This window comes from Rhipicephalus sanguineus, chromosome 7, assembly GCF_013339695.2.
Source record: "Rhipicephalus sanguineus isolate Rsan-2018 chromosome 7, BIME_Rsan_1.4, whole genome shotgun sequence".
NCBI classification, from domain to species: domain Eukaryota; kingdom Metazoa; phylum Arthropoda; class Arachnida; order Ixodida; family Ixodidae; genus Rhipicephalus; species Rhipicephalus sanguineus.
This window is the reverse complement of record NC_051182.1, coordinates 163,379,493-163,394,895: the sequence shown is the minus strand read 5'-3', so window position 1 is coordinate 163,394,895 and position 15,403 is coordinate 163,379,493. Positions and strand designations below refer to the sequence as shown.

At 45.5% G+C, this 15,403-nt stretch overlaps 1 long non-coding RNA gene across 1 annotated transcript; it reads left to right on the top strand.

Annotated features, from left to right (window-relative positions):
- The first annotated feature begins 1,421 nt into the window (after window positions 1-1,421).
- LOC125759395 (uncharacterized) lies at window positions 1,422-4,197 on the top strand. The gene is made up of 3 exons (XR_007417051.1): window positions 1,422-1,868; window positions 2,945-3,022; window positions 4,168-4,197. It is a non-coding gene; the product is annotated as an uncharacterized LOC125759395 (long non-coding RNA).
- Window positions 4,198-15,403: the final 11,206 nt, after the last annotated feature.

The following is a 15,403-nucleotide window of genomic DNA, read 5'->3' as shown; positions in this document are numbered from 1 at the left end:
GTGTTTATAAAAATCTTCATATAAATTAAGTGCGCGACCAATTGTGCTAAAATTTGGCCAGCTTGTTTGCGAACGCACAAGGATTAAAGAAGGCCCTTGCAACACTTTTCCAAGTAGCCATGGAAGGGCTTCACTAAAGGAGCTTACTGCCTCACGAATCAAACGCCGCAAAAATTTTTAGAATCCGTCCAGTACGAGCGGAGTTACAAATATTTGTCGCACGCTGTAATTACTTTCTCTCTGCCCTCGTCCTGACGAAAGTGCTGGAAGCTAAGCAGGGAGGGGTGGCATGGAGGAAGAAGGTACGTCACGCGCGCCTCCTAACCTTGAGCACTTTTTTTGTTGTTGTTGTTTTATTCGAACGCGTGGCGTACTTTCAGTGCAATCGCGCTCGCGTGCGTGGGCGAGTGGCGGCCTCTCGGGGCAGCCGCAGTAACTACTGAGCGCCATGTTCCAATCAACCAATGGTGTGGAACCTGCCTGTGACGCCGCAAGCATCATCAGGAAGCGTTGTTTTAGCTGACTTTGCGAATTTATTGCAAATCCCAGGCCGCGTGCTCTCGGGAGCCTCGACTACCGATCGGCAGCGTTTTTCGACCATGCTGAAAAAGTGTTGTAGGGCCCTTTTACCCGCATAACACATATTAAGATCGAAAATCGGGTGTCATGGTTCCTTTAAGGCTGTGTACCCAGACAACACACTACATCCCAGGGACTTCCCAAAAAAGTCCAAACGTCCCACATCCCAACAAGGTGGTTTTTAGGATGTCCTTTAGACATGTGCATAGGGATCATTCCTAAAACATCCCTTGTAGGATCTGATTGGGACTTCAAGTTAGCGGTGAAAGAAGCTACCATGTTGAAAATTGGCGATCCTAAACAATCGGAAACAGCAACTCCGCCGGAGAGCATGGTTGGCGCGCGTGCACAATTGCATATCTACATGCACATGAAAAACAATATATTTTGTGAAAGTGTTCGTTTGTTTTTTTTTTTTTGTTTCTTTCTAAATGTCGCGCCGTTATGAGGACGAGGGATCCATTGCTGTCTGCGTGAGCAAGTGTTGCACTTGGTAAAGGCGGTACAGCGGTACGGCGCACGTACTCGAGCCCAGGTCGTGCTCGCGCCACGCACGCCGTGCTTTTCGTGAAAGATCAGAGAACGGCGGCCGCAATGGCCGCACCGCACGAGCGGTGGTGTGGTGGTGTCGTATTTATAAAAACACCGACATATTAACTTTAGAAGAATTGAATGAAATATTGTTATTTTATTGTTTTCTTTCTTAGGTTTAATACGCAATTGTTCTTTAATTGCGCATACTGCGAGCCAACACCTGCTCAAATAGTGGACGATTTGCTGCGAGCACTGCGCAGACATTGCCATCGCCATCATGGCGCCCGGCGTGTTTGGGTTGGCCTCGTTTTTAGGTGTTTGATCCGTGACGTTTCGTCGAAAAATCACAAGCGCGCATGCCGTAGGTGTTTGCCTGGTTGCAAGATCTTGCCGATTTCAACGTTTTTCCACCTCTTCGGTAAGTACTTGACATGCCTGGATTACTGCAATCAGCACGTTCTTAGCACTTTCTTCTTTGGCTCCCCACCGCGCTCAGGTTGGCGTACGCTGAACTGGACCCTCGCTGCAAGAATGGCACGTGGGAGTAAGTTTTATTTGTGACGCGATTTGGTTTATCTTCCGCAGAAACTGTTAAGCTCACAATGCTGATATGTTGTTGTCGGCCACGTGTGTAGATTGACACCGCGATCGTGGAACACATGGCTGATCTGCCTCGAATAACTGCAAGCCGGTGCGTGCGTAGTGCCGTGGAGAACGATCAGAAGTCCTGGACGACAAAGAAAAAAACTTCAAAGGTTTGTTGTACATGTTTTCCACGGCAACTGACATAAACGTAAAAAAAATTGGAATGGTCAAATGCATGTGTCAAGTTTAACCATTTGTAGTGGGCTGTAGACATGAATTAAGCATTGCTGCACACAAGACTGGCTTGCCCTCAGTTTATGCCCAGTACCAAATTTTTTGCTCTCATTATGACACCATTTGTAAGAAAAGCCACAACTTATGTTCAAAACAGCGCATATTCTTGCTATTCTTTTATTCAGTTGCACGTGTGAGTCCTGCTGCTGGCCATCAGTTAGCCGGTTATCAGAAGAAAAGGGCACAGCCCAGTTTTGTACTGGTATATACCGTATCGTTTGTGATTATGATCATGATTTTTGTCTTACTGAAACAAGAAACTGAAAAATATATGTTGGTGTTTCTGCTACATCTCTATGAAGCAGCAGAACCTGTTGCTCAGTCACTTGGTGCATATTAGCAACTGGCACCTTGTCTGGCTTCCCGATACCTCCGCCTTTTTTCAGTGCATGTTGTTTTCATCCTTTACCAGCAGTCAAGTAGGTTCACACAACCGAAATGACCAGCTAGCCCACTCTGTTTGTCAAGTAGGTTTTACTTCCAAACAAATGTACCACATTTGTGATATGCACTGTTGCTCAATGATATTCTTTTTGCATGTGCTAGCTGTGTACACATATTACATGATCTTTTTTCTTTTTTTTCAGCTGCTTCTAGTAGTGGTGCACCTGGTGTGCACCTTTACCCCACATGTCTGCACCTTTGCCTGCCGGTAATGACATAGAATGTGCTCAGCTTCCTGGACATAGGCATGCAGGTTACGAGACGGAAAACGTGCAGCTTAGACTTCATGCTTGTAAATGCGAAAGTCGTAACCGACATAATTAAGTAAGCTAAAAGGAGAAATTTCTGCTTATGAGCAAGTAATTATGAAGCAGGCTTTACTCCTCTTAAACTAGCAGACATGCAACAACACAGTTGTGCTATGTTTGTTTTGTGCGCCACTTTCATGCATATTTGTGCTTGCAGTGGATATGCATATACATGAAGGATTTGTTTTTGTTTTCCTCAGCTGCCTCTGCGAACCCCGCTCCTGGACAACAGCTGGGAGGCTCTGTGTTTAAACGCGTGCACCTTGGACGTCATGCTCGTAAATACCAATTCCTTTGTCATTCCTGGCATGAATTTCGTTGGTAAAGCAATAAGTAAAATTGTGCATTGTTGTTTACAAGCACTTCAGTATGAACCAGGCTTAAAGGAGAAGGGACCGACAACTGGCCTGAACTTGTCATTAGATCCTGTCAGAAATGAAAAGACCGCGCTATATACTGACATATTCCAGCATCCTTTTCGCGCTGTGAGTAGGATTTGTATCTCTAAATTGTGTTTAAAAGTAACAAAAAAAAGGCATGTTGTGCAACCTATCGCAAGAGCCTTGAAGCTAGATTGCGGAGTTGATCACTTTGCTGTACAAAGTCACGTAGTCTGATACCGTCATGTGTGCCATTATTGGTCCTAAAAATATTAGTATGTATATTACTATCCATCCCCGCTCTATTCTGTGCTGCTTATGAGGTAAAAGGAGTTGCATGGTGACAAGTAACGGCGCTGCCTTCGCGGTAGCCAGTGGACCATGTCGAGCCGCAGCGCATGCGCGCGAGTACACACACACGCAGTAAACCGCCGCGCTCGAACACGAACCGCTGTCACGCTCACTGTTTGCAACATGTCTTGTCACGTGTGTATACGACTTCATATCCGTCGCAGATAGAAAAATTCGAATTACAAATGTTTCACGGCAATTTCCACATCACCATTCCTTGATTATACACTCTGACTGGTAAGCTTTCTGTCGCGTTAAAGAAAATAGGTACCATAAAAGTTGGTTGTCGGTCCCTTTAACCTCTTAACACACACACAGGACAAAATAGGCATGCTATATCCCCGTTGTGCACCATCTTTGTGCGTTTGTGTGTGCAGTATGGACATGTAAATTAAGGCTTTGTTTTTGTTCTCAGCTGCCTCTGCGAGCCCTGCTGTTGGACGCCAGCTGGAATGCTCTGCGTTTGAAAGCGTGCACCCCAGATGTCATGCTCATAAATACAGTTCTCATGATTCTAGTGTTGACAAAGCAATAAGTAAAAGCAGGCACTTGTGCATCTGGAATGAGGTTTAACCCTGTCTCAGGAGACATAAGACAATATAGTCATGCTATGTTCCTGTTGTTCACCATTTTCATGCATGTTGTGTGCAGTACGTATACATACATGCAGGCTTTGTTTTTGTTGTCCTCAGCTGCCTCTGCAAGCCCTTTTGCTGGACGCCGTGGAAGGCCCTCCACTCGAAAGTGTGCTCCTTAGACTACACGCTCATCAATACCAAGTTCTCTGTCCTTCTCGGCATGATTGTAGTGCCATATAATAGTGAGGCAATAAATCATTTTTGCTGGTCACTTGATGTTCCATGCATGTTGCTTGGTTTCTGAACACATGACTTGGTTTTAAGTTATCTAGTTATCTATGTGAAAAAAAAGTGGGTTGGTTGGACGAGGAATATGCTTTCCTGGAGAGGCAACTGGCTCTCTCAGGTAGGGGGTGGTCGAGCGCGATGAAGCAAGTTAACATGTTATGGGAGCAGATGTCCCACCCTTTTGAAATAATCCTGCAGTAAAAAGTGGCCACATGTCCCAATAACATCCCACACGCATGCAGTTTTGGGACATCCCAAAAAGGTCTTTTTTTGTATCACTTGGGATGTTTTTCCACCTTGTGTGGGACGTCTTTTGGATGTCCCGAACTCCCAAAAGGGATGTCATTTGGATGTCCCTAGGATGCCTTTGCGTTGTCTGGGTATTGCAAAGTGCTCACATATACTAATGACAATATCATACAATACCGTGACTCCTACATCTCGGAGTATTGTTCGGATGCGCTTCGTTTCATCAGTGCATCGTCGTAACCACAAAAAAATTATGTCTGAACGTCTAATGAAGGCAAGATTCTGAAATTTGCGGTCCACGTGTCGTTTCTTGTTCGAATAGTTGTTCATTTCGCAAACATCAGTTTGCGAAGCGTTGTCACTAAGATACTTCTCCGATCTCAGAAAAAGGGTGGAACGTTTCGATTAAACATCATCACTGCTCGCGCCATTTTTATTCAACCACCAATGTTTCTGAACTTATCTTGGGACGACTGCGATATAAGACTTTTCGTTTATTCCCCTCGTCGGGGCACAAGTTTCAGTGCAATTAGGCTGCCCTTGATTAACGTGAAGGTAAATCAAATTCAACTCGCCGCTTTAGTGCGACGCAATTCACCATAGCTTGAATAGTTGAGAAGTGAGAGCCTCGGTTCTCAAGACACGTTAATTGAGCCGCAGTGAGGCCTCGACGACTAAGCTCATTTAGGGTTCATCCACTGGGTGGTAATTTAGAGCGGAGACTGTTCGCGGTCAATTCTTGGGGCCCGAAACGAGGGAAGAGCCAAATGTGTTACGCGGAGAGGGGAATCGCCTCTGCAGAGTGCACCAACGTTGTTTCGCTTAAGCGCGCAATCCGAGCTTGAAAATTGCGGCAATAATCTCCGTATGATCACCAACCGCAGCGCCTGTGAAGACCACCCTCCGAAAAGGTATTTCCTCATCACCGACCCGTCATTAGTTACGCGGCTGGTGCCGTTTCGTCCGAAAGCGCAATTAGTGCATCACTATTTATGCCTTAAAAGAAACTAATATTCTAATTAATGAATAAAGCTAATGTATGTCCATGTTGATATTTACGTAATCCACGACTAATATACTCGTGGCGGTTTTAAGTATTAGTGCTTCTTAGAAGGACAGAAGATAAGGAAGATACATATTGTATGTAGCAAGATGGCAAGTTGGGCCAGTTGGTTTACGTTCATGTTTGATAATTTGGTCGAAGGGCACCGAAAAACACGGACTAGAAGAAGCAGACAGGACAGCGCTTACTGACAGGACTAAGCGCTGTCCTGTCTGCTTCTTCTAGCCTGTGTTCTTCTGTGCACTTCAACCAAATTTTCAAACAAGAAGGAAGAAACAGCAGACACGAGGGGCGCCAAACTTCCAAACGTTTATTTTGTGACGCGCGTGAACGATTAGATACTCTTTGCTACACGTGCCACCAGGCCAAAAAACGTTCCTTCGTTGCCTGATAAACCTATTGATTGCAAATTACTCAGCTGCCCACGTTTTTCAATCACTTTCGCTTGTCATATTTCGTGTGAGTTGATTATGATGACGGCCGGTAATAATGTAATGTTTGTAAGTTTATTTATCAATTTTTCATGATCATTTATGACTTTTTCATGTGATGAATTGTCGTTTTTGGTCTCACTGCGCGTGTAGTAATGCGTGTGTATAAGCTTTCGCAGCTGTCACAAAATAAACAGTGGGAAGTTTAGCGCCACCTGTACCTTTGTTCTCTCAGGTCCTCTAATTTTTTCTGAGTTGCGCTAATTAAGTGTTGTGCAACTAACAATTCGCCCAAAGTGGTACAACTTTGATGGCGGATGCTATTCGGCGATTTGGAGCAGAGACTCCCCATTTCAGTTGAAGATTTTCACGACAATTCTCATCAGCGTCTTCGCGAAGCACTTCATCCGGGTTCCGCGGGAGAGAATTCCAGAACCTCAGCAACGCAGATCAGTTTCAAGTTTTTTTTTCTCAAGTTATTTATCGTCGGAGAAGCGCCGCAGAAATAATATATAGAGGTCATGCTTTTCGATTTGAACGAGTTGGCACATTTTGACTTCAAGTTGTTAGCGGAAGGAAATACGGGAACAAACAAAAGCTGACACACGAGCGCATCGTGTGCTCAATGTCGTCTGATTTTTGTGCCCCTCATTCTCTCGCTCTTTTTTTGCACGCTATGTGCTTCAGGCCGAAATATCGGGAATGTCGTTCCAACTCATGATGAACATCCACCGCATGGATAAGCTGCTTGCATAGCTCTCTTAATGCAGCTATAGGCAGCCCCACAAAGCGCATAGGAGTGGAAACCACATAACAGCGACGACGGTGGTATGTACCGATCTTATAGCTGTTTTCAGCCAGATGCGTACATATACAAGGGGTGTTCATATGAAAAGGTACGAAACGTCGTAACAGCATGACCACTTACATGATGCCCATGTCGCTATGAGAGAATGTAGCGAAACATCTAGGGATGCGACTGTAATCTGTGCCGTGGATCGGAGCATGCGGGAACGCCCGCATGCGCAGTAGAGGGCAGAGGCTCTGATAAAGAGCGCCGTATAAATGACGCGGCAGTGCTTGTGAGGACGGGATGGCGTTCGCATTGCAAAATTAGACTGTTGAGGAGTACAGGGGCGTTAAACGATTGCTGACAGCGGAAGGTGTTAAACCGCGGCCACCATTCATCGCCTGGGATTTCCATGTGTTTGGTCGCCTGAAAAAACACCTGAAAGGGAAGCGCTTCAACTATAGGACAACGAACTCAAGGACGCCGTGAAGGACTGAATCTCGTCACGGCCACAGGAATCCCGGGAACAAGGAATCCTTTGGCTCGTTCATCAATGAGATCGTTGTCATCAGGGACATAGTGTATACTTTGAATAAATTCTTCATTTATACCCCCAGTGTCATTTAGTACCTTTCCATTTGAGCACCCCTTGTATATATATATATATATATATATATATATCTTCATACGTGCGCTGTACGTAGAGGGCAATGACGATGGGGCTTTAACGAACTCCGTCTAGTGAGGCAGTTGCGACTCAAAGATGAGGAAGATGCATCCTGTTCGCGTTGTACCGCGACAAATTAGATAGATAGATAGATAGATAGATAGATAGATAGATAGATAGATAGATAGATAGATAGATAGATAGATAGATAGATAGATAGATAGATAGATAGATAGATAGATAGATAGATAGATAGATAGATAGATAGATAGATAGATAGATAGATAGATAGATAGATAGATAGATAGATAGATAGATAGATAGATAGATAGATAGATAGATAGATAGATAGATAGATAGATAGATATTGATTGGCATGGCCGGCCTCGTTTTCATAACATTACTCACGGCTGCTTACCTGGACCCTAATCTTCATCCACGTATCCCGTCCAACCTATCACGACGTGACTAGTCCGTCTGTGGCTTGGAGTGGACTGCCTGTTCACTTATTATTGGCATGGCCCGTTATGTAAACCCTCTGTGCACCCACTGCGAAAGAGCAGCCCTCTCTCTACGCTCAGAGCTAGAATCGCTTTGTCCTTTTGACGCCCTTAGTCAGAAAACAAGATCCTAGGGCATTTGTCTACCCCGTATTGAACGCGAGCCGCTATGGGAGCGTTTCTGCGATTTCGCCGTGAAACGGGAGCGAACGACAAATTTCGACTCTTCACAGACAATGCTGGTGTGTACCTGTACGGCGCCAGAGTCATGATTTGTTTGGTTTGCTTTGTCGCCTAGTGTCGTCACAGACTCTTCTCGCCTTTTATTCTTTTACGCCCCCTTTCCCAGGTACAGGGTAGCCAACCGGAGGCTTCCTCTGGTTAACCTCCCTGTCTTTCCTCCTTTCTCTCTTTACCTTCCGCTTCATTGAACAGGCCGGCTCGCATGACATTGCTTCCCGAGATCCCGCGTACGTCACTCCGGTTGTCAACATAAAAACTTTTTGTCTCTTAATGGGAACCAGGCGCAGTTGTCGCTAGCTTGGAGTGCTTTTCCACTGCAACACAAAGTGACGCGCGATCAGCAGGCGTTTAATGGTATTAGCAGTGCTATTTGCCTCTTAAATCCCTCCGTGGATTGAGCGCATGCGGTAGACCAGGACATGTTTCAGCAGTAACAAATATCGGACGATCAGATAAGCGTTGTATGATTGCGCTACAGGATATGAACGTTATGCAGTATCTTGGTGACATTGTCCGCGAACTTCACGACATGCAAGAACCGCACAGTTAGTTAACGGGCTGAACGGCGCATTCGGGCCGTTCGATTAAGTCTGCGGAAGTGGCTCGTGTCCGCTGCTTTTTTTTTGCACGGTCAATTTCACACTTACACTAAATGTCAGGCAACCGAGAAACATCGCTCATATTTATGTGTAACGCTTACATGGCCTCCGACGTAAAGTGCGAGCGTCGGCACAAACTGTCAGTGCACGATGAAAAGTGCCAACATTTTATATAGTCAACTATGGTTTGACCATTTTAGTTAGAAGGCACGACATCATAGGATGGCAAAAAATTCTTTCCTTCTTTCCACTCTATTGTGAGCGTGTGTGACGCAGCACTCGGTCAGATTCCTGCACAGATATGCATGCGAGCCACAGTGGTGAGTCGTAAATCAGTTTGGGGCAAATAAATCACAAAAATAACAGAAAATGGCAAATTACAGCATTTCATCCTGGACCGGTATGTCAGCGCACCGGAGTGAGCCGTGTTTGGACTTCTTCAATGTTCCTGTTTGACAGGAACACTAGGCGTAGCTAACGCAGACTTCACTGAAAAGTTCGCAGAGCAAAAATATGTGGCTCCACTTGCGCAGTCGACGCTCGCAAGCGTACGCCGGCCACTTGGATTGCTCGTTCTTGTCCTTGGCCAGCCGAAGACCTTTCGCGTTCAGTAAACACTGAGACCTTATTATTCATGAAAGGTGTCAAAGCTATAGATCAAGTTGATGATGAAGTCGCAATCCAGCTGGCATGCAACCCTCTGGTTATCACCAAGCTAAGGAATGAGATACACGTTGACTTGGCTCACAAATTATCGTGGACGACATCGTTACAGAAAGTGGTTGGCCAAGGAAGTCATTGCCCTAAAAAAAATGAGGAGCCCTACTGGGAAGATGGGGTCAAGCGAAGCTTGCAGTGAATGTGCCTCACCTACTTTCTTTCTTTCTTTCTTTCTTTCTTTCTTTCTTTCTTTCTTTCTTTCTTTCTTCTTTCTTTCTTTCTTTCTTTCTTTCTTTCTTTCTTTCCATAGCATTGCGAAATGCCTCCTCCTAACCCTTCCTCCATGCCGGGTATTGCACCTTCATCCACGTGATTAGCAGTGCAGCACTTCAGTTGCTACAGCCAACAAACGACTGTCATGCGCTCATATTCAGGGCAACAAATCACAAGTTACCACGAGAGCAGATCAAATTGTCGTATCAGAAACGGCTGATCGCCAACAAGTCCACGACTGAGAGCATCAATTATCGGAAAACGGCGCATGCAAATACGCATGTGACCAGCGAGGGCTGCATTTCTGTAAACTCGCCGGTGCCACGTTTTTCGCGTGCGATGCTGCGGCCGCCAACAAGTCTCACAGCAAGCTTCGCTCGAAAAACAGCAGTGTCAAACAGAGCGTCCACGTCAGCACGCCGCAGCTTGCCGAATACTGAGCGGTTCTTACTAGAAACCACTTCCATTCACACTTTGGATCCAGCAAATTCTCTTTGCACAACTCGCGAAAACTCATCACCACTTCCGAGATGTCGGGGGACAATACCCCATAGGTTCATCGCGCTGATGAGGCAATTACTATGCCGCTTCCCCTGGCGCCCGAATTGACAACTGCTTGCCTCCTAGGTTTCTTTTTTTTTCCTTCTTGTCAACTTTTCAAAATTATCTCCTGCACGCACGCCCAAGGCCCCACCAGCGTTAACTAGTTAGCAAGTCATGCAGATATTATGTGACGATTGTAATGAGACAAGTGAACGTTGGTAGAGTAGAATAATTCGAGAGCTTTGCGCGACCAAAATTAACGTGACGATGCCGACCGCTCCAAAGGATCGACACCGCTGAACGACTCGAAGCCGTCGAAATACGCAAGTTTTTTTGCTCTGTCGAGACTCGCAAAATGGCGAGAGTGAGGACCGAGCATTTAAAGAACCATTGACAGCAATGCTTCACAGTCGAGAGGTTTTTGTTCATTTCTTCTGCATAATTGAGTAGAGGCGGCTTCGTCGATTCGCATTTAACTCAAGTTATTTACTTCATCGTGTGGCTCTAGAATGCAAATGACGCCGATCATGCATCAGAGCGATAAGAAAAACTCAAGCAGTGGCTCGTCGTCTGCGTTGCCATTCAGTACTAGAGGACGCCTTGTAACCTCGACGACAATGTTCACCTTTATTATTTCGACTATGACACCCCTTGTAACACGACTGCCTTCCAGGCGCGGGGATACGCGGCCAGTGACATCAGAGTTCCACGCGATGAGCAAACGGAGAGCGCCTCGAAAAACCGCGCTCGTAGGGCGGCTTTGTGGGCGACGCTCTCGAAGAGGAGCGCAGGCGACGGTTCATTACCAGTGAACGCGACCTTGCACTTTCCCATCAGCGTCGCCACCATCTTAAGCCCGAAAAGTTTCACCAGGCACGTTCAGTCGTCTTGGTATTGCACTCTCCAACAGAGGCAGCAGTCGCGAAGTACACCATGGCTCGTTAGATCCGTGCAGCAAGGTTGCTGCGCCGCATCATCTGCGTGAGGGAAGTGCAGCGCGCAGAAAAAGGAGTTTTATTGCGATAGCAGCTACATGTACACTTCAGGCGCATTGTCGCCGTCGCCGTTATGAAGTCCGAATCGATAACATCTCCCAACGCGTCGCATGTTCTATGGGCGAGGGAAAGCGCACGAGCGCTGTGGCAACGAACGCGGCTCAAGCAGAAATGAAACGAGCCAGCCTCTTGCGCCGCGCCAAAAGGCGCATGTAGATAGGAGCCGGAAGGGAAAGCTGCACGCTTTCGGCGTGGATTGCGTATTATGACCAATGGGGCGCTTGCCTATCTTTCGATGGGATCGGCAGAGGGCTTATAGCGTTGCACGTGTTGTCCTCTTACCGGAATGTCCTGCGTTGAAGCCATTGACAGCGCGAAGGTCACTTCGCCATCTGCAGCGGCCGCACTCTTTCGTAAAAGAGTAAGCTGCTAGCCTTTATTCGTAAACAGTGCAATTTCTTGCTGTCGTCTTGAAACGAACGCGCAAATTCGGACACCGCGGAAGAGAGAGAAGAAGACGAGCCTTTCAAGACTTATTCGTCCTTGTGGAAAAGCTGAGACTTCCTTTTCTCCTTTTCAATTGTTCGCCGCGTCGAAAGAATGTCGATTGCTTGTCCAAGCGGGTATGTACGAGAAAAATACACAGAAAAAGTGTAATTCAGTCCTTGTAAGAGCTCATAGTCGATGCGGTCTTCAATATATGTTTGGCAATGAGCAACACACACCTGTCTTGTTTCAGATAGTGACTAGCATCTTGCAACAATCCTCTTTCATCCTCGATTTGCAAAAGCAAATAAATCCTGCTTCAATCACACATAGCTCTCGAACTCTGCATTTCGTTCTCCGTTTACTTTCCTTAACAGCAGAGAATCGTCTCTGGGGTACGCCTCGTAGAAATTGTATAGCGATGTGACTGCCTCAGCTAACACGGCAGTGTACGGATTTTGTGGCACGGTGCCGTCGCACCCTTCTTCTCCCTCCTAACCTGCAACGGCAGCAGCGAGGAGAAAGTGGGCGACGTGACAGAGCTCCTTAGAACCGGCTCGCCGCAATTCCGCGCTAATTGTTCCCTGACAGCTTGCGGTCCCTAATGGCCTGACAAGAATACAGCTTAGGTCTAAAGAAAAGAACAATCAGTACACGTTGCACATCTTTTTTATCTTTCTTCAGCACTCACTTCTCACTATGATTCCCGCGAAATGAACGTCCTGGACCTGAAAAACACAGAAAGCTTACCGTCGTGCCTCAAAGCACCCGGAATAAATGAACAGTGAGGCGTCTCGTTTACAGCCACTTTCGGTTTCGTTTCCGTATGGTATACTGCGTCTTTTCATGCATTTCCAGAGCTTAAAGTCAATTGAAAAATGTGAGAAGAGGTCAGGTAGGACGCTGGTCCTACCTACATGACCCGTGCCTTTCCTCTCCTCTCATTTTTCAATTTTTTTAAAGCTCCGGAAATGCATGAAAAGACGATTTTCACACTGACCCAGCTTTCTGCTTTCAGTTAGGCTGTACCGTTAAGCCATGAAGCAGAAGGTGGTCCTGTGGACAGTCTCTCCAGCCCCCCCCCCCCCAAAAAAAAACAAAAAAAACAAGGCAAGCATAGCCTAATTTGGAACTTAGAATAACAGAGAGCTGAGCTAGTTGGTAAGTATTCATTCTAAAAAGACAGGGCGTGCAAACACGGACACAAGAAAGAAGTCAGGACACCACAAACGCCGACTAACAACTGAAGAGACGCACAACGGCTGAAAAGAAAAAAGGCACGAAAACTTATCTGCGCACGCCCATGCAACAGGCGAACCTATCAATCCGGCACGCGTGGCGGTCTACGTGGAAGATAACTGTTAAGGCATTTGATTTCATCTTTATGCAAGTTAATCGACGGTTGGCTCACGCGTGCGCTACCACTATTCTCGATGTGCCATGCTTCAATCATCAGGCGCGTTTCTTCATTTCTATGCCGGTACAACACTGCGCATTCATCAAATTTTGGCGTGCACTTACAGTCTCGACAATGTAACGATAGATTAGAAGGTGAGCCTCCTGTTAGCGATCTCTTATGTTCCAACAATCTCTGGTTAATGCATCGGCCCGTTTGTCCTACGTAGAAGCGGCCGCAGCTGAAAGGGACCTTATACACCACACTCGTACGGCAATCAATGAATTTGTTGGTGTGTTTACGAAACAAATATCGGTCCGCTTCTTGTCTTTTACTCGCTCATTCTTCCTCTGCACAGCGGCACAAATCTTGCCTAGCTTATTGGCAGCCGTGAAAACAACATTAACGCCGTATCTAGTTCCTACTTTCTTTAGCCTGTGAGATACGCGATGAATGTACGGTATACCTACGACACGTTTCTTCCTATCGCTTTCTGCAACCATGCTCGGACTTAACACAATAGACTTCTTTAAACGTTCAGCGACCGTGACCACTGCATCACGAGGATACCCTACATCTAAAAGACGTGTAACCTGTGCGTTAAAGCTATCACTCATTTTGTGCTCACACGACTTGTTGAGGGCTGACTTAAGGCAAGACATGGCGATGCCGTTTTTTACAACCTTCGAGTGCCTCGACGAAAAATTCCGTGAGCGAAAAATTTGAATTAAATGGAGGGGGGCTGAGCTTTACTAAAGAGGTGCCTCAGAATAATGGAATACAATTTCTAGACATTTCCTTAACGTTCCAGAAGAACCACGTATGCTGGCAGTATTCTCCTAGATCTTCGAAACCGCTGTTAAATTTTTCGTCGAAGCCCTATTTCCCCTCCCCAGTGCTAGGTAGCAAACCAGATGCTAATATCTGGTTAACCTCCCGGCCTTCCTTTTTTCATCTCTCTCTCTCTCTCTCTGTATTTTTGATATTTTTTGTTCCGTCCATTTTTATTTATTCTGGTTGTGGGTGCATTTATGGCCAAAACGGTAAGCCTTTGGAAATTTCGTATTTTTCCATATTTTTGTGTTCCTTCCATTTTTATTGAATCTGGTTGTGGGTGCATTTCTGGCCAAAAGGGTAAGCAATTTGCCTTTGGAAATTGTGAGTGCCCTCGCTTCAGTGCACGAAGAAGAGAACTGTCCAAAGTGTTAGATAGACTTGACAATCGCCCACTGTCGGAGGAAAAGGTCTTCGGACACTGGCCGAAACCGTCCTCGGCACGGAAAGCTTTGAGAGCGTTGTTGCGCTTCTTGCGGACAACTAGTCTCAGAGACAGACTTTAAGCAGTGTCGTTTATCGCATTATTGTTCTTTTTTCTCCCTCTCTTCCTTTTTTAACATCTCTTCTCTATCATCTTTTATTCCCCCTTACCCCTTTCCCCCGCACAGGGTAGCCAGCCGGTCTGAGAACTGGCTAACCCCCCTGTCCTTCCGTATTTTCTTTTCCTCCTCCTCCTTTAGAAATCTCGTATTTTTTTATACTTAACTGTTGTGTCCATTTTTATTTAATCTAGTTGTGGGTGCATTTCTGGCCTAAACGGTAAGTTCATAGCCAAAGGGAATCTGGTATTTTTCGATATTTTTGCATTCCGTTCATTTTTATTGAATCTGGTTTTACGCGCCCTTCTGGTAGAAATGGTAAGCCTATATAAATCTCGTATTTGCCTACTTTATTAATGGTTCATTCAGTTGAATTGAGAGTAGTTTTGTGTCCATTTTTCTATATATTGTAAAGCCTTTGGAAATTTCGTATTCTCCGGCTTCTTTAACGTTCAGTCGAATTCAATCAAAATTTGTCTTCGGTCCATTTCTTTAAAAAATGTAACCACATAGGTTTTGGAGATTTCGTATTTTTTACTTTTTTTTACTTGATTGAATACATTTGAAATTGGTTTTGGTTTAATTTTTTTCAAAAAATGGTAAGTCCATGTTTGGAAATTTCGTATTTTTACACTTGTTTAACGTTTCGTCGAATTCAATCGAAGTTGGTTTTCCGAGAACTTTTTTTATGGTGAGCCTGACTTTTGGAAACTTCCAATTTTTTCTACTTTTTTAATGTCTCGTCGAATGCAACCGACATTTGTTTTTGGTGCATTTTTCTCAAAAAAAGG